Source organism: Bos javanicus, chromosome 29 (assembly GCF_032452875.1).
Source record: "Bos javanicus breed banteng chromosome 29, ARS-OSU_banteng_1.0, whole genome shotgun sequence".
In the NCBI taxonomy this organism is placed as follows: Eukaryota; Metazoa; Chordata; class Mammalia; order Artiodactyla; family Bovidae; genus Bos; species Bos javanicus.
Genome location: NC_083896.1, coordinates 44,021,118 through 44,040,116, shown reverse-complemented (window position 1 = coordinate 44,040,116; position 18,999 = coordinate 44,021,118). Strand labels below are relative to the sequence as shown.

The 18,999-nt window shown below is 47.3% G+C and overlaps 2 long non-coding RNA genes across 3 annotated transcripts in view; one reads left to right on the top strand and one right to left on the bottom strand.

The window, feature by feature from the left end:
• Positions 1 to 14,236, top strand: part of LOC133241440 (uncharacterized) — a 27,647-nt gene extending 13,411 nt beyond the window's left edge. Inside the window, exon 2 of the long non-coding RNA XR_009734592.1 lies at positions 7,088 to 14,236. This is a non-coding gene — a long non-coding RNA (uncharacterized LOC133241440). The remainder of the gene's footprint in view (positions 1 to 7,087) is intronic.
• The window catches only part of LOC133241439 (uncharacterized), a 27,675-nt gene continuing 19,632 nt past the window's right edge, over positions 10,957 to 18,999 (bottom strand). Inside the window, exons 1-2 of one of the 2 annotated variants that reach the window (XR_009734590.1) lie at positions 11,562 to 18,999; positions 10,957 to 11,330 (exon numbers count right to left, since the gene is read on the bottom strand). The exon at positions 11,562 to 18,999 is cut by the window's right edge and continues 19,632 nt beyond it. This is a non-coding gene — a long non-coding RNA (uncharacterized LOC133241439). The remainder of the gene's footprint in view (positions 11,331 to 11,561) is intronic. The other variant, XR_009734591.1, reaches the window with a different exon arrangement.

Here is an 18,999-nt window from a genome sequence, read left to right as displayed (position 1 = left end):
CAAAGCATCAGTACTTGGCACAAAGTAGGTGGTCAATAAACATTAGACTCTTTCTGTTTTCTCATGTACCTTGTCCAGTGTCTTATAATAACCCCTGTATTTATGCTGCATTTTAACTGTATATATACAGTGAATTTTTTTCTAATTAAAAGGCAGGACAAAGGTTAATATTTCTAATCAAAAACTACAAGACTGAGGACAAGTTCAGTGACTCACTGAAGGTCACACAGCGAGACTGTGACAGTAGACAGGCCAGGCCCTCCGGTGGTGGTCTGTGGATTCCCCAGTCTTGACCTCATCAGCCCCTGGTGACGTGTGCCAGGCTGCTTGTCCTTCACTAAGCGGCCTCTGCAGTTGTACCTTTGGAATTCTTCTTTTTAATTTCTCCCTGTTTTGAGTCTAGCAGCCCGTTGCCCACCTGCAGCAATCCTGCTACTCATGGTAATTTGTTGTTTCTTAGTGGCTCTGGCAGGCTTCCTTGGTAGCTCTGCTGGTAAAGAATCTGCCTGCAAAATGCAGGAGACCCTGGTTTGATTCCTGGGTTCGGAAGAACCCCTGGAGAAAGTATGGCAAGCCACTCCAGTATTCTTGCCTGGAGAATCCCTATGGACAGAGGTACCTGGCAGGCTACAGTCCATGGGGTTGCAAAGAGTCAGACACGACTGAGTGACTAAGTGCATGCACACACACACACATACACACACACACACATACACACGCACTGGCTTTGGAGGAAATCAGACCCCACATGATACAAATATACGTAAAATAGAAATCAGGAAGCTGTGAGGTGGGGATTCCAAGAGCTATGTTCTTGCTTATTTTATTTTTACTTTATTTGGCCATACCACGCAGCTTGCAGGATCTTAGTTCCCGACCAGAGGCTGAACCCAGGCTACAGCAGTGAAAGCAGTGAGTCCTGACTTCTGGTTTTTGTTATCGCTTAGTCACTCAGTCATATCCAATTCTTTGTGACCCTATGGACCGCAGCACGCCAGGCTTCCCTGTCCTTCAGCATCTGCTGAAGTTTGCTCAAACTCATGTCCATTGAGTCGGTAATGCCACCCAACCATCTCATCCTCTTCTCCTCCTGCCCTCAATCTTTCCCAGCATCAGGGTCTTTTCCAATAAGTGGGCTCTTCGCATCAGGTGGCCAAAGGATTGGAGTTTCAGCGTCAGCATCAGTCCTTCCAATGAATATTCAGGGTTGATTTCCTTTAGGATCGACTGGTTTGACCTCCTTGCTCTCCAAGGGACTCTCAAGAGTCTTCTCCAGCACTATAATTCAAAAGCATCAATTCTTTGACGCTCAGCCTTCTTTATGGTCCAACTCTCATATCCTTACGTGACTACTGGAAAAACCATAACTTTGACTATATAGACCTTTGTCAGCAAAGTCATGTCTGCTTTTTAATATGCTAACTTCTGGACCACCAGGGAATTCCCTATTAATTTTAACTGCTCAGCGGCCTTCAAGACTCCCTTTTGGGATGCAGGAAGCCCCCTACTGGGTATGTAGTACCCTGCCCGCCTGCCTGATCCAAGCACAATCTTACAACAGCAGTGGACCAGTCAATGCCTACTGAATAAATAGTCTAAAAGTTCTGAGAAAGTGTCAGCTTTGATGTTGCCCCTAATAACACCACCAAAGGGCTCTCTCCAAGGTCACTAGGGATTCTAGTCTCTAAACCCAGGAAACAAGTTTCAATGGCTGTGGGCTATGGAGAAGAAGGGAACCAAGGAGAAGGCCAGGGTCTTCAGTCTGAGCAGTAGGAATACCAGAACCGCCATAAACCACAGCAGGAGATTTTGAAGAGAAAAATCAGCAGCTCTGTTTTGGAGTTCGGAAAGAGAGGTCTAGCAGGAGGTACAACTTTGGGAGTTAGGAGCACATTAACACCCATTTAAAACCAGGAGAACAAGAGGAATGTGCGTCAGGGGAGGGAGTGTAAATGAAAAAGAACAGAGCCTGAGGAGCTATAACATTTAGAATTTGGGAAGTGACAAAGAATCAGAAAGGAGGCTGAGAAAGAGTTGCCAGTGTGGCGAAAGGGAAGCAACTTGGACATGTTTTTGGAGGAGGGAGACATCAACTGTGTCAGATTCCGTTATTAACCCCCCCAAGACTGCCATGCTGGAGAGCTCATGTATAGCCAACTGGAGCTCCCAGCTTAAACCAGGACCACAGCTGGTTTGCCATCATGAACATCCAGCCCAGCTAAGCCTTCAGACTGACTGCAGCCCCAGCTGACAGCTGACTGCAACCACAGGGAGAGCCTTCACTGTATTTTCTGCAGGAAGGAATGGGCAAGGCAGAACGGCTGGGTTTAGTATTGGTAACTCTGAATAATTTCATCAGGCTCTGAGTCACAGGGACTGTCTGATGCCTGGCCTTGAAGTGATTAGGATATACGGACAGTGGCCTAGAGTGTTAGAGCCTGACAAAGGAGGTGGTTGTGGGTATAAGCTCTGATTGGTTAGTTTATATCCCTTGGGATTGGCTAATCTTAGGGTCAGCACGGCCCCAGATGTTAGAGCATCAGAACACAGAAAATAAAATACATGATAAATACAGTGACCAACAGAATAAGGCAGAAGCGATGGTGTGTCGCTTTCAAGATCAGGTTATAAAGATACTGTGTCTTTCTCTTTCACACCATTTGCTTCAGGAAAGTCAGCCACCATGCTGTGAGCAGCCCTACAGATAGGCCCAGGTAGCCAAGGACTGAGGCCTCTTGCCAACAGCCATGTGTGTGCCATCTTGGATGCAGATCCTCTCATCCTGCTGAAGCCTTCAGAGAACTGCAGGCCCAGCTGACAATTTGATTGCAAACTCTTAAGAGACCCTCGCTGAAACCACCCTGCTAAGCCACTCCCAGATTCCTGACCTAGAAATACCAGTATGATAATATTTGTTGTTTTAAGCCATTTCACACTGATATAACTTGAATGCAGTAACAGAAAACTAATATGTGCAGTAATAGCCTCATTTTATGAATAAAGGTAAAGCTCAAAGGGACAAGGTAACCAGATCAAGGTCAAGGAATGAACAAAAGACAGAACTGACTTGCACTCAGAGTAGGGCCTTGCATATAGTATATTGCCAACAAATATTTGTTGAATTGGCTCAATCATTTTTTTTTCCTGTTATCAAATTAGTTTAGGGAATTCCCTGGCAGCCCAATGGTTAGGACTTCATGCTTTCACTGGCATGGCTTGGGTTCATTCCCTAATTGGAGATCTAGGATCCTGAAAGATATGTGGCATAGCCCAAAAAAAAAAAAAAAAAAATTAGCTTAAAGTTGAGGTACAATAGTTATCAGATAAAACCAACTATTATAAACATAATTAAGAGTCTGCCTAATTAAGTGTTACAGGTCCCAGGGACATCTGCTTTTTGTTAGGTGACTTGCTGACTCAAGTAAAGGCAAAGACAAAGGCAAAGGCCTCTTTGTTGCCCAGAACCCAGTCTTATTTGGGGGGAATCCCAAGACAGATAAGAAAAAATAGGGTCTGAGTCTGTCAGGGTGCAATCAGGAGAAAGAAAACACACAGTAACTTGAACAGGGACAATTTAATATAAAGAATTAACTACAATGGGCATAAGGAAAACTCTAAAGAAAGAGCAGGTCCAAGAAGCAGCCACTACCCCCAGGGCTGAAATAGGTGCCCAAGGAAGAAGTTTCCCACTGCAGGGCTAAAATTCACACCTGGTTGGATAGGGTATGGTTCAGGCTTATGGAATAACAGAGAAATAGCTTCTATGTCACAGTGAAAGAATTTGCTGGAAATCTGCCCTCTAGGGTACTAGGGAAAGCTGTTCATGGGGAAATGTCTCAGCAGAAGGATTCAATTATGTAACTGCTGGAAGCAGGGGAGGCCGCTGGTTCCTGGGGGCTGCTGACTGCTGGGCACTGCAGGAGCCTGGTACCTGCCATCCGTCACCCATACTGCAGGAACCTGCCAAGTGAGCAGACCAGAAAGGAAAACTCCTTTCTTTGGCAATGCGTGTCCAGTGCCCTCTACCGACAAAGCTTAACATCATGCCAGGTGTCAAAGGAAAGATATTTAAAGGCCCAGATCTGTTTTTGGAGAGCAGACAATGAAGGATAAATCTGGGGCTAAGAGGCAAAAATTAATAACAGCCACAATTTCATTCAAACAGCCACAGAAATTCTACAACTCAGGTACATTTTGCTCAAGGTGTGAGACCAGTAGAAAAACACAAAAAATAAGTGTGGTAACTTAATTTTTTTATTAAACACAGTATAAGCACATAACATACAAAATTTATAATACTAGATATTTCAAAGATAAAATTTAGAAATACACATTTAAAAATAGAGATCTTATAATTATTAAACATTTCTTTCATTATCTGTTACTCCTTTGACTTGGAACCAGAAACCTGACACCTTTTTTTTCTGCACCAAGATATCAAGGTCTGGTCTCATATTTTGAAGTTCGGTGTGTAGGACTGAATTCAATCTTATATCCTTTAACTGGGAGCAAAATTTAGTTATACTCAATTTCATGACAGAAAATAGCTGTTCACAGACATAGGTGCTTCCAAACATGGACAGAATCTTCGCACAATGGTTTCTATATCTAGGGGAACTCTTGCTCAAGTATCTGTAGAATTCTGGTACCCCAATGCCATCATATTTAGTCTTCAGTACTGTATCACACCGCAGTTCAATAACTTCCATTTGTAATTCTTCGTTAAAGCTATCAATGTTAGTTAAGAAAGGTGAGCTAAACAATGTGAGCTGATTTTCATAATGTTTGAAATCAAAAGAATCTTTTTTGGGATGCAATGCTCAACTCTACAATTTTGGAGATGTAGATTAAACCATAACTTTCATTTCTGTAAACTAATCTCAATGTGAGCCAGATTGTTTACTCCAAATGAGTAGCCCAAGGTTTCAGTTTTACTAGGAAAGAGCAAACTATCATACATTTGTGTAACTATTTGGTGAATGTCTTTGCAGAAAAGTATTCAAAATGCTTAGATGGTTTGTAATGTCACCCAAAAAGGCCAGACCTCTGATCCAATCTTCACTGGTGAGCTGGGGAAGGGATTTGCCCTTGGATGACATGAACAAATCTATCTCCTTTATCAATTCAAAAAATCTCTTCAATACCATGACAGACTAAGCCACCTTACCTTTGTATAGTAAAGGAGATTATCATATTGTATATTCAATTCCTCAAGCAAAACACTGAATTATCTATGACTGGAGCCATGAGAGTGTATCCAGTTCACTGTGTTAATGACTACATCCATGACACGTTCTAGTTTTAACTTCTTAGTATAAAACAATTCCTGGGGAATAATGCAGTGAATGGATTTAAGTTCTGCATCCTTGCAAAAACATTTTGACCTTGCATTAAAGTTTTACAGCAAGCCCGATGTTATCACAGACCATCACATGGGGACCATTGTGATCACACTTACTAATTTTGACTAGTCAACATCAAACTTTTTGAGACTTTTCTAAACATGCAAAAATAAGTCATCTTCAGATGCTGAGTAAGTCATAAAGTACCATGTCCAAAAGTTCTTCAGTGATGTCAAAATTCTCAACGCTGCAGATAAATATAATTAACTGGCTCATATTATTTATGTATGTGCTGTCATCAACTGCAATAGAAAATGTCACAAATAATTTATTTAACTTTTTCTCACAACTTATCCTGTAAGTTCTCAGCCATATCTTTTACTTGCTGAGCAACAGTGTTTCCATGTAGAACTTACGTTTGCAAATGCTTCTGTTCAGGTCGCATGATTTCAGCTGCACTGGATAGACAAGCTTTTATAAACTCACCATCTGTGAAAGGTTTTGATGCCTGGGCAATTTTTTCGCTTATGTAACTGCACTTCATAGCAGCATCACTTGTTTTATTTGTATTTGATGATAAACGCTGTAGAAAGTTTAGTCTTTTTTTTTGAGCTCATGAAGGTTTTCATCATGCATCTTTTCTGCGTACCAGTCAAAATTCTTACTATGGTTTGTTTCATGATGGTGTCTTAAGTTGGATTCTTTTGACACAAGGTTTGGTTGCATATTAAACACACGGGGCTATTCTTTACTTCCAAAAAAAAAAAAAATAGGCTCCTTCCCGCTTTTCTTGAAACATGCAATGCCCTGGATCCATCTTTCATTGTCCCACTTTTGATAGAGATACAAAAAGAGAGCTCATTTTTCTTTTCTCTGAGAGAAGCAGCAGCACAAACCTGCTGAAAAATGGTAACTGACACCGTTTTGAGGAGTAACAGGGAGGAGGAGGGACTGTAGCAAACTGGAGAGCCTTCCAAGGGGAGCAGCCCTTAGTCACGTAGGGCAGACTCTTGGTATTTGATAACACAGGTTATTGTCACTAGATCTTCCCAATTTTTGAAGCCAGATATTGCATTTTATCCAGAGAAGGCAATGGCACCCCACTCCAGTACTTTTGCCTAGAAAATCCCATGGACGGAGGAGCCTGGTAGGCTGCAGTCCATGGGGTCGCTAAGAGCCGGACACGCACGACTGAGCGACTTCACTTTCACTTTCCACTTTCATGCATTGGAGGAGGAAATGGCAACCCACTCCAGTGTTCTTGCCTTGAGAATCCCGGGGAAGGGGGAGCCTGGTGGGCTGCTGTCTATGGGGTCGCACAGGGTCAGACACGACTGAAGCGACTTAGCAGCAGCAGCATTGCATTTGATCACAAAATGAGCTGGCTCATTAAGATATTGTAAATTAAAACAAAAAATGTTAGACGCTGTGCAGGGCAAACAAAATAAACCTAAGGGTCAAAAACACCCTCTGGGCACCAGTCTGGGGCCTCTGTAGCTCCACTCACCTCCTAGCATGCCGCCCACCACTTCCAGGGTAGTCAGGGCTTCTACCCACACTGGCCCAGGGGGGCTTCATTCTGAGGGGAAATCTGCCGGAAGCACACCCTTAGCCTCAGGAGTGAGCCCCTCCAGGGAGGCTACATGGGACGAGGAAGGAAAGGGAGAGCCAAGAGTATTCTCTGAGGGAGCCACAGGATTGGCAAAGGGCGGATGGCTCGGTGATACTCTGTTATCTTTGCCTAGATCTGGACAACGGTCTCCAGGCCGGTCACTTCAAGAGTGTGCAGCTCCCGGCCACAGACAAACAGCTGCATCTTGGCGACTGGAGGATAGACAATAGTGAAGTCAGGAGCTGGGCGAGGTAGGGGAAGGAGTATGGGAATCCAGGACAGTTCGTGGCTCTTAAGGGTGTTTGTGGACCAGATAGCATCCTAGAGAGCCACAGAAGGGGCATGTGCCGGGCAAGCCAGGCCTCCTGAGACCCAGGGTGAGGCACTGCTTTCCCATTCCTCGGAGCCCTGAAGACTTCAGTCTCTCAGGTTTCATGTTTCAGTTCTACCTAGATCTTACCTGGGACACTGTCTCGAAAGGCCGCCGTAACCGTGGAAACGGAATCCAACGGAGGCAGAGCAGGAGCACGAACCCAGCCGCCACTAGAGGCGCATTGCATCACTGCCTCACGCCTTCCACTGAGGCCACACCCCCATCCTCTTCGCCACGCCCCCTGCGATCCACAGCGGGGCGCAGGCATCCTCCTGGGCGCACAACGGCTTTCGGAGGGCGTGCCCAAGATGGCGTCCTCAGTTCTCGTCCGGCCTTGAGGAGCTGGAAAATTGGCACCCTGCCGGGCTGTGGAACGTTGCAGATGCTGGAATCTTAACCACTGGACCACCAGGGAAGTCCCCAAGTTCACGTATTTATAAAATATTCAGAACAGTGTTTGGCACAGACTAGATAAGTAGCCTCTTGAGTTAGACCTGTAATTAAAACTTGCCTCAGAATTCTTCAAATGCATCTGCTTACTCGAGTCCCACAGGTCGGAGGAGCAGACACATCGGAGCCCAACCCTTTTTCCAACCTTGTTTGTAGCCCACTAGTCTCCCCGACTCCTGGCAAATTGAACCCAATGCTTTTCTACCTCCAGGCCCCTGCCGCCTTGCTTCCTACTTGGAATGCTCTCCTTTCACCTGTTGGGTTTCTTCCCATCCTTGGAGGCCAGTGGCTGAGAGAAAGGTGGTTGTTTCTTTGCTTCAGACACAGACCCAAGGCCTGCCTAATCATGCTGTCATGGTGTGATCTGTGGTTGAGGGCTAGTTTATGGAGCTCCTGCTACCCCCAGCAGCCTCCCACAGCAGCTCTAGATGAGGAGAGGGAGAGACATTCGGCCAGTGGGTGGGTCAGACTTCTTGGTCTCTGCCTTTTCAGGGAAAGGGGATTAGGAACCTAGAAGGCTAGACTGCTGTCTGGAGGGTGCCCCTGGCGAGGCCTGCCTGACCTTACCCCTGGCCCACAGCAGGACGTGGAGGGCTTCCCCCGCTAGGTTTGATGCCCATCACCCACATCAGTGAGGTAAAGGGGACCATGCCGGCCAAGGGCGGCTCCCTCCTGGCCCCTAGGGAAGGGCTTCTGAAGTTCGGCCAAGCAGCCAGCATTCGTGTCCCCTGTATTACAGACAAGCTCAAGGGGCCTCTAAGCTGGGGAGAGATGCTGGAATTGTGACTGAGAGAGCACAGTAACTGGATCCGTGGAACCAGGCTCTGCCCTGAAAGGGATGGAGGTGGGAACCCACGGAGGGATCAGCAGCAGAAGACAGGCTCTGAGTACCTTCAGGGAGGGGTATTTATAGAGACCCACCAGGAGTAGGCAGGCAGTGTGTGGGAAAGCTGCTGGTGTCCACTTCCTTCCCGCTTCACTTGTGAGGCCACTGGCTCTTCTGCTTGGTGGGAGCATGTATCCTAACCCAGCTCCAGCAGGAGGCAACTTAAACTCTGGAAGTGGGTGTGGTACTCAAGACGGGGTGGGCTTTCCTCCTAGGCCAACTGTCCCTACAGTCCCCTGTGAAAATGGTTGAGCCCCTGCCCCGTGCCCTGCCAGGTGGTGTTGGGCCCTACAGAGCTGGCCCAGAGGTGGGCCTGAAGGACAGTGCCCTTGGGTGGTAGGACTCTAGGGTGGTAGACCAGCTGTGATGCCCCCACCAGTCTCTTCCACTTCAGAACCTCTCTTCACTCATTCATGGCAGCTTTGGGTTCTCACAGACCTGAGTTTAAATCCCACTACACTTTCCCTGGTGGCTCAGTGGTAAATGTGCCATTGCAGGAGATGCTGGAGACATGGGTTTGATCCCTGGGTCGGGAAGATCTGCTGGAGAAGAGCATGGCAACCCACTGCAGTATTCTTGCCTGGAGAATTCCCTGGACAGAGGAGCTTGGCAGCCTACAGTCCATAGGGTCACAGAGGGTCGGACATGACTGACCATGCACGCACACATGCAAATTAAGCAATGTTAGCCCTGATTTTCTCAACAACCCTGCAAGGCAGGTATCACTGACTCTATTTTGGAAATGGGGAAACTGACTCTCACAGGCTAGGTTGGACTCAGAGACCTAGGTTCTTTTTGCCATGTGTTGGCTCCCCTCTGGCATTAACTCTGGTGCCTCTGTGCCTTTGCTCATGCATGCGCATAAGCCTGTCAGCCAGGTCCCACGGCTTCTTTTTGCCCTTGCGCCTGCCAAGCTTCAGATAGATGGGCACCTTGGTGGACATGGTGATCTCACCACCCAGGCCTGGACAGTCTGCTCGTTGGGATCATAGCCTCCTCTGTCTCCTCTTACCACCCTCAAGAAACACCATCTCCAAAGAGGGATTCTGTCACCAGAAGTTGCCAAGGGGCTGAGGCATTGCAGATGATGGCAAAGCAGCCACTGCTCTCATTCAGGAGGCCCAAGCCAAGGCCCCTTATTAAGGAATTCTTTAACCAAGGCTGGCTGGCCCGCACCCTTCTCTTTCCTAGTTCTGCCCCCCATCCCTCCCCCGACCCCACTCCAGGCTTGCAGCCTGTGTCTGCCTCAGGCTTGTCCAGGTATGGGAGCCCGGCTTCCTGGGAGAACCTGTCCCATCATGTGACTGGAGTTTGAGCTGAGAAGACCTACAGGGGCCTGGTGTTCAAACTGGGCTCCGAGAGCCCTGTGTCCCAGGCCAACTTGGCATACCTCCCCTCCTGCTTCCAGCTGTTCTTTATGGGATGCGTGTTGTTAAAGGGAGAGATTATTGCAATGATGGGCAGGGGCTCCCTCGGGAATCGCAGGGTTTGACTGGAGCCCAGGCAGCCCTGTTCCGAGTTGCAGACTGTCAGCATCAGGTCCAGCAAAATGGGCTGTGATCCTCTTGACCTCTTGCAAGGTGGGAATGAGGGAAGCTGGTCAAAGTTAGGGGACGGGCAGAGGGAAACTCTGAGGCTGAGAGACCAGGCACCCAATGTCAGCTTGTGTTGGGGCTTGCCTAGGATCACAGCCACCCCTGTTGGGTTATGAGCTGGGGTCTCCTGGGGTCCTGCGTCCAGTCCCAGGTGCCAGGAGAGTGCAGGCTCAGGGCCACTCAGGCCCCTCTTGCGTTTTCTGCACCGAGGCCTGCTTATTGTTGAGGCCCCGCTCCCCAGGGCCACTCCACGACCTGCCCACTTCGGCCAGGCCTACCTTGTCCACCCAGCCCTTCCTGGCCCTCAGAAGCAGAGAGGAGGGCAGTGGTGAGTTGATCCCAGGAGCCCTGGGTGGATAAGGCCAGGTGGGGAGCACACCCTGGCTGTCCTCCCCTTTCCGCGTCCGCCCACCACATGTGGCCTGGGGGAGGGGGGCTGCAACCTGTAGAGCCCTTGAGCTCCAGCCACCTTCCATGTCTGCTGTCTCAGCCAGGCCCCTCCAGGGGTTGAGGGGCCGAGCGGGGCTGGAGGGCTCCTGGGAGAGGCCCTGGGTGCCCCACCCCCACACCTCTCTCCTTGGGGACCACGATGCCTGATGAGGCGGGAAGGGCCTGGAGTGGGGAGCCGGAAGGAAGCAGGGACGCTGCAGGGACTCGAACCCCAGCCCAGCAGTGCCAGGCGTGCCACCACCAGCGCCTTTTGCTTTTTCCTGCTCATTTTCTCACAGACTCAAAGGTGAAAAGCAAAACCTGGATGCGGCCATGAGCCGCATCTAGGAAAAGAAACACCTGCGGCGGCTCCGTGCTCCCCGTCCCCCAGGCTCAGTCCTCCCCGGACACCCCTTTCACAGGCACAGCCAGGGGACACGCGTCCCCTCAGCTTCACAGAGATGTGTCTGCTGTCGTGTTGCGCTGCACAGCGTCCGGGAGCACGTGACATCCGACGGGCAAACCCACCCACGAGTTACAATCCTGATGCTTCTAGGACAGGGCCAGCGGTGACAGGATGTGTGTGGGTGCAGAAACCTCCGAGACCCTGAGACACTTGAGAAGTCACTTCTGCGTAGTAGGGCTGGGATGGGTGAGGGAAAGGAATTTTACTTTTGTTTTCTAGCTTTTCCATGGCTTGATTTTTTAACTCTATGCAGATTACTTTTATGATAAAAGACAAAAATCTTAAATCTTTCATCACAACAGGAAATCTAAGAGCCAGGGGAAACTTGAGCACTCAGGCCTAGCACCAATGCCAACGGTCCTGCAGGTCTGCTGTGCCCCGGCTGCCTGGGGTCAGAGACATGCCCACCTGCCTCGCCTGCTGTCCTCCGTCTCAGCCATCGTCATCTGTGGAATCCCTCCTGGGAACTGCCTTGACTGGAAGACGAAGTCGGAAGCACAGGGTCCCCACCAGTCTCTCCTCTCACCGACTCAGTGGGGCCTGCGTTCCAGGGTCCAGAGGTACAAGGGGCTCACTGTGGACCCTGGCCAGTACCTCCCCCAGCTCTCCCTCTCAGCCCCCTGCCCGCAGCACCCACTGCTCCCAGGCCAGGCTCTGCCTCCCCTGGGCCCACGACTGGTCCAGTGGGTGCACCCCTCCCAGCTCCGTAATCTTCATCCAGAAGTTCTGCCCCGGCCTCTCAAAGGGAGAGGGCTCCTGGCCCCCTGCTGTCAGCCCCGAGAAGCTCAGAAGCCCCTTCCTTTGCAAAGTCCAGATGAAAGGCTGAGAGGCTCAGAGAGGACCCAGACCTGCTCGGGGCCACAAACATCAGGCTGAGAGGTGTGAGCGGAGCTGACCCCGTTCACACACACCCCACACCCCAAGGCCTGGGGCCCACCAGGCGGGCTCAGAGCCGGGCCTGTGACCCGAGCCTCCATCCCCTCACCCACATCCCTTGTGTCCCTTTCCCTCTCTCTAGCCCATCTCCCCTCACAGCCTTCCTTCAACTCACCCCCCCCAAACACACAACAAAAGGCAGCACTTACTTATTGCAGCAGGAGAGAGAGACGTGCATGGCCATCTAAGTCCCAACCTGATGAAGAAGCAACAAAGCTATGACCTTAAAAGGCCCCAGAAATGGGGGTAGTCAAAACACAGTCTGCAAGATGAGCAAAGAGTTAATTTGACACGTTAGTGACAAGGCCCTCACTGTTTGTACTTTGGGAAACCCAGAGGGTGATCTACACAGGGAAACATGCCACCGACTAAAGGGTTGAAATTAAGGTGGTGTCAAGAAACCACCACACACTCATAGTCAGTGAGCAAATGTAAGCGCGTCACTGGCCACTGAGAGCCATCTGGGGGGCACAGGGCAGTGAGCAAGGAGGACTAGGCAACTGCTGCTTCCCTTTGGGGTTCCAGTGGGGAATGCAAGGCCGTGAGGGATTTGCCCAAAGGCGTCTGTGACAGTCATCTGTCATCACAAAATGCTGGGCCCCAGCTGCTGTGGCTCACAAGGCACCAGTAACAGTCTCCCACCTGGGATGCCCAGGGGCCTCAACTAGAGCAGGTGCATGCTTTCAGAGGGTAACTGTGCTCACAATGTGACCTCAAGTGGAAAAAGCAAAATAGCACCAATTTAACAATGTAAAGTGAACACACATACATAGGCAGAAAGACGTAAAAATAGTTTCAAATTCCAGTTGAAAATACTCTCCACAGGTACTTCAGTCAAATGCAAATGAGACAGGGCCAGGCCGGGGGTGGGGTGGGGTGAAGGTCTGCCCTGTCTACATCAGACAAAGGGAATTCCAAGCAGGCAGCAGTCAAACAGGCAGATCTTGTTCCAATGATGCTGCAGCAAAACACAGAGAACAGAGCTGCTGAACCATCTTGGGGGACGTGGGGAGAACCAGAAGAGGTGCTGAGAGTGTAACCACACTCCTCATACAAAAAGACTGGATTTGAACCAGACCAAAAAACACACAGAAGGACTGATCCAGAATGTGGAACGTATCAGAGAATACCTTCTTGAGTGCCGTGGAACATTTATAAAAATAATACTTTAAGCAATGAACAAAGGGAGCCATAGATTCAAAAAAGCAGTAGTGTTTAGAACTACTTCTCGTCACTTCTTCAAGTAACCATTCAGTAAACCACAGCCTGATTACCATAGTTAAAAAACAACGTGTACCATGAAGGCAGGGCCAGTCGTCATGTTTACCTGTGTTCCTGGGGACCCGCTCAGGGTCTGGCCATGGAGATGAACGTTAGAAGTCAAAGCTTGAAGGAGGCGACAGCAGCTCACTGCTTCTCTTTGCTGAATTCCCTGTGTGTCTGCCAGGCCCCAACCACCAGCTGGCATTGGTACATCCTCCTGGGTGGCATCAGTAGCCTCTCTTAGGCCCCACACCCCAGTAGTTGAGGGCCCTGTCCAAGGTCACAGGGATGACAGAGCCACAGAGCTGGAGCAGGACCTCAGGCCACAGCCACCCTGTGCCATTCTCCACCTCCTTCCGTTGTTAAAAGTGTGTGAGTCTGAACATGAGTGAATGAGGTATGCAAGACTCTAGAAAGAGAGTAACAGAACAAAGTCCAAGGAAAGCCAGAGAGAAGAATAAAATAAAAGCAGAAATTTATGAATTACAAAATGAAAGCAGTAGAACTGGTTATTTTATCTAAAGCTGCTTCTTTGAAAAGGTCAATAAAATAGAGTTCTTAAAAGACTATTCAAGAAAAACCAGTAGGAAGAACATAGTGGAGGACTTCGTGGTGGTCCAGTGGTTCGGAGTCCACCTGCAGGGGACACAGGTGTGATCCCTGGTCCAGGAAGGTTCCACATGCCACCGGACAGCTAAGCCCGTGCTCCACAACTGCTGAGCTCACCTGCCCTGGAGCTGGGGCTCCACAACGGGAGAAACCACTGACAGTGAGGATTCTGCGCGGGCAACTAGAGAGCAGCCCAAGCTTACCGCAGCTAGAGACAGCCCGTGCACGACAACGAGGACTCAGCACAGTCAGCAATAAGTTCATTTAAAACAAAGTGAAGAAAACTACTCATAAGGATATTAAAATGTAAATAAAATGTAAAAGGATATTGCACACTAATACATATGAACGACGTGATTTTCTTAGAAAATAAACCTAAAAAGTGTATGATCAGATAGAAATATTGACTAGTCCAGGACTCAGTTTTCAAAGAATCACTCAACCTCCACAAAGAAGTGGCAAACACCCCACTGTGTGCGATCTGGGAAGAGAAGGCTGGGAACTTTCCATCCTTAGGTGTTTCTGTCATAACGGACGGGAAGGGTGGCGCCACCCCCTCACTTCAGCTTCACACATGCACCCCTCACTTCAGCTTCACACCTTTGGAGAGCGATGCACTGTTTTTACCCCCATTCTCAGGAAATTGGCTTTAAGAATTTAAGGAATTTGGCCAAAAGCATGTGCCCATAAGCACCAAAGCAGGGAACAGGGACCAGCTATCAGAGCTGAGCTCAAACCAATGCCCTGAAGTTATGTCTGCCTTTCCTGAGATCCCCACACCTGCCTGCCTGGCAAGGCCCCAAGTCAAAGTCGACCCTCTGGTTCATTTCTGTCAACAAAATAGAGCTCCAGGCCTGGAAAAGTTTGTTTCAGAAGTCAAAGGAGGGCTTACCATCCCATTAATTCTTAATCATTAGAAAATGCAAGGAGAAAACCCTGATGCTCCATCTCAAAAGATGCAGAAAAGACATTAATAAATCCCTATCACTGATTTAAAAAATACAATAGAAGCTTCCTCATAATCTACTAACAAATGATCCCAGTGCATCTAGCAGTGAACCCGCTGACATCAGTATGGAGGGACAGTGCTCCTCATTCACTTACTTCTCATTTAAGGTTCACACTCTTTTTTCCCCAAACGCTTGTGGTTTCACAGAAGACACTTTCCCAAACCGTAATTCACACATCTTTTTGCCACATCTGAATACAGCAGTCCTATTTCCCCCACTTAAATCAACTAACTTTTAAAATATAAATTAACTTATTTCAAAAGACAGTATCAAGAAAGTAGAGTTGCAACCTACAGAATGGGAGAAAACATGAGGAGATCATATATCAGATAAGGGTATAGCATCCAGAATATATAAAGAACTCACAGCTCAATGATGAGAAGACAAACACCCAACTGAAAAGATGGCAAAGGATCAGTATAGACACTTCCTTAAAGAAGATACACACGTGGCTAACAAACACGTTAAAAATGTGCTTGACGTTATCAGTCATCACAGAAAGGCAAATCAAAATTATGAGATGCCACCATCATTTTCACTCAGATGGCTACAACCAAAAAGGTAAGAACAAGTGTTGGCAAGAATGTGGGAAAACTGGAACCCTCGTAAATTACTGATGGGAATGTAAAACAGCATAGCTCCACTGAGAAATACTCTGGTTAAAGTTAAACAGAGTTGTTGTATGAACCAGCAGTTCCACGCCTAGGTATACACGAGAACTTAAAACTTGTGTTTTCACAAGAACTTGTACACAAATGTTCACAGAAGAATTACTTCTAATTGCACAAATGGTGGGACAATTCAAATGTCCAACTGATGAATGGATAAACAAATATGGTATATCCATACCATGAAATATTACTCAGTCACAAAAAGAAATATTATTGCCTGCCACAACATGAATGAACCTTGAAAACACCACACTAAATAAGACAGACACAAAAGGACAAACATCGTATGGTTCCACTTATACAAGGTATCAAGAAAAGGCAAATTCACAGAGCCAGAGAGTGTAATAAAGGAACCAGGGATCGGGGGGGTAGGGTTGGAAGATGGGAAACTGCAAGGGTAGAGAACTTCTGTTTGAAATAATGAAATGTTCTGGAAATGGATAATGGAAATGGAACATTAGTGCATGTGAACTAATGTGAACACACAGCACATTCACAACACACTGAACATACTGCTGCTGCGTCACTTCAGTCGTGTCCAACTGTGCAACCCCATAGACGGCAGCCCACCAGGCTTCTCATCCCTGGGATTCTCCAGGCAAGAACACTGGAGTGGGTTGCCATTTCCTTCTCCAATGCATGAAAGTGAAAAGTGAAAGTGAAGCCGCTCAGTCGTGTCCAACTCTATTGACCCCATGGACTGCAGCCTACCAGGCTCCTCCGTCCATGGGATTTTCTAGGCAAAAGTACTGGAGTGGGGTGCCATTCCCTTCTCCACTGAACATACTAAAACCCACTTAATCATACACTTTGAAAGCATGAATTTTATGGTACTGTGAATATTTCAGTTAAAAAAGGAAAAATAAATCTAGTTAAAAGGAAACTTTGTATTACCACAAGTGGAAAACAAGGAATTTCCAAGTACATGTTAAAAAAATACATAAATATTGAAATTTAAAATGTATATCAGCAGATCACCCCAACTCGCCTTGAGGACCACCAGCAGAACAATCACTCCCTTGGGCAACCTGGTGTGGGCTGCCTGCGTGGCCTCCTCCATTTGCTAATGGGTGGCTCAGAAGGGAACAGGATCACAATGTAATTACAGCCAATGCAAACAAGACAGGAGAGAAGCATGAAAACGGAATAAATCATATGGATAATATGATTAAAGATGACGTTAGTTACTTGGAAACCACTTTGAACAGTGCTCATGCCATGGCAGGCCAGCACCAAGCACAAAGCTTACATTGCTCCGTTAGTCCTCATCCCACTTTTTCACAGATAATACGATTAGCACTCCCCTCCCTGTACAGATGGGAAAACCGAGGCAGAGAGATGGTCACACAGAAATGAGGCAGGCCCAGCATGAAAGTAGGGTCACCCAACTCAAAAGTCCACACTTTTAGCCAAGATGCTATATTGCATCTCAACTGGCTCTAGTAATAAATTTCAATGTGTTTGTTTATAAAATACATTAAAATCAGTCTTACCATATGCTACCATAGTCAGAAAGTTTAATAGAAAAATGTATCCAACCACAATACAGAATACTTCTAGGAACATACTTTATAAACATGCTTAATTTGAATGAAGTCTAAAATTCCCAAGAGAGGTGAAAATCATCCTATCCTGAATTAACAGGGAGGCCAGTTCCTAAACGGGAAGTTTCAGTAACATATATATATAAATGCAATTCAACTCCAATAAAATCCAAATACTTGAAAAAAGAATGGTGGGGGCCTGTATTACTTATATTAAAGCAGATATTATAAAGCTAAATACTTAAAACATTGGGTTGGCACAAGGAAAGACATCAGTGGAGCAGACTGAAGAGTTCATGAACAGATTCAGAGTATTTAGCCCATAATTAACAAATCAGTAGAGAGAGCAATTATTTAGTAAAGGTGTGGGAAAATGTTAACCATTTCAAAAGATCTAAATTAGATTCTTACCTCATACGGTACACCAAAACTTCTAGATGGAGTAAAACGTTAAATGTCAAAAATGAAACCAAAAAAGAACCAGAAAAAGGACTTCCCTGGTAGGTCAGTGGTTACGACTCTGCGTTTCCACTGCAGGCGTCTGGATTCGAACTAAGATCTCACAGGCTGTGCAGTGACACCGAAGTACATAACCCTAATGATAAAATCAGATTTGGTTACAAAATTTAAAACCAACAGCAAGATCCAAGACGTAAACTTAAAAAGCAAATTACAAACTTGAAAAACATTTTGTAGTTATCTACAGTAAATGTCCTCAACACAAAAAAGGATTCTCAGGAAGCGATGAAAATAAAAGTGAAGCACAAAGCAGATGCAGAGACCAACTAACAAACACAGTGTATATTCAGCCCTACAGAGTCAAATGTGCAAATTAAAACACTAAGACACTGCTTAAACTGCCTATCAGTTTGGCTTAAACTGCCAAGAAAAGGGCAGGGCCGGGCTGAAGTGTGCTGGCCTTTCAAGAAGGCACTCAGAAACGTGAGACCAAAACCTTCACACTGGCCATGCCCACTGAGCCAGTAATGTCACCAGTAAGAAATTCCCCTAAGGAAACAATCAGGTTTCTGCACAACGACATCTTCCAAGACAAAGAAAAGCATCCTGGTGTATTTCAACAGTAAATGAGAAAAAAATCATAATCAGAAAACAGAATTGTGTTGGGTTGAAAAACAAACCCATACACGTTACCTCTGAAGAGACACAGGCCACCACTGACGCACAGGTGAAACAGTAAAATAACTGAAGGGAAGGCCTGGCTGTCTCACCTCCAGTCACCTCCAGTCCGCCCCTAGTATAGACATCGCAAGTCTGGTACAGGAGGGGTGGGCCAACCCTGAGGAAGGGCTGCGCTGGGGAGGGTGGTCAGCGAGGGGACAAACAGGCCACTGAAGCAGACCCCAAATCAACTGCCGTGTGCCAGACAGGACAACATGGATGTGGATGGCGGCCTTGAGACGCTAAAGCAATGGTAAATTCTAGTTTGCATAACCACTCTGATAAGGCAGGAAAGCATGCAAGACATTCTGTAAACAGCCTGTCAGGCGTTGACAGGAGAAAAAAGGCAGTTCAGGGTCAGGCGCTGCTTTCCAGGACAGGATTCCCCTTGACATTCTGGGTACACAGATCATCCTAGGTGACAGGAGTCAGCCACACAGGGACAGAGGTTCAGAATGCAAACCTTCCCGCTGAACTCCCTTCCTAGGAGGTCACCTCCTAGAATATGCCCAATTCATTCTTCACGCTGGGTCTGCAGAAAGCTATTGGCATTGTTGGCAGTATGTTTTGGAGCATTTCACCTGTAAAGTCCACTGAACAGGACATCGTCAGTTCAATAGTGACAAGTACCCAT